Genomic DNA, 653 nt, shown 5'->3' on the forward strand with positions numbered 1-653 from the left:
TTATATAAATATATAATTAAAATTAAAAATTCGTTAGATACCCGTAAATACCCGCTACCCGTACAGGTACCCACAAATATTGCAGATTTAGGCACGGGAAAGCACTACCCGCTCCCGTCCGTGCCCATTGCCATCCCTATCTATAACTAGCTCCAATAGGCAACCCCATTACCCCAAATACATAAAAGGAAGACAATCGATTTGAAATTAAGAATTGTTGGTTTGATTTGATAAAAAATAAGTTTTTTATTACCAAATAACAAATAATGGTCATATTTGATTACATGATTCTGTCGGATATATACAAATGGTCATGTTGCTTATGTCAACTTGGTTTTTTTCCATGTGCATCATTTTCATATTTCATGTTTTGTTGCTTTTGGTCACTTATAGTACTTGTTAAAGAATTCCAGTTATAAAATACATATTGTAAGTGATGCATTCAAGACTTTAAAAATTCAAGTATTACACTTTTCAATTCACATTTCCTACGTGTAGATATCTTTATAAGTTGCTTAGGGAAACATCACACTATATATGTGTTAAGGGAGCTTCTGTTTTTCAAATGCTGCAATGGTCATTAGCTACTTCTTAATGTGCCAAGCCTATTAGCTGTTAAGGATATAGCACAATGCGGAAGCACAGGATTGAAT

The sequence above is a fragment of the Lupinus angustifolius genome, chromosome LG15 (genome assembly GCF_001865875.1).
Source record: "Lupinus angustifolius cultivar Tanjil chromosome LG15, LupAngTanjil_v1.0, whole genome shotgun sequence".
Lineage (NCBI taxonomy): Eukaryota > Viridiplantae > Streptophyta > Magnoliopsida > Fabales > Fabaceae > Lupinus > Lupinus angustifolius.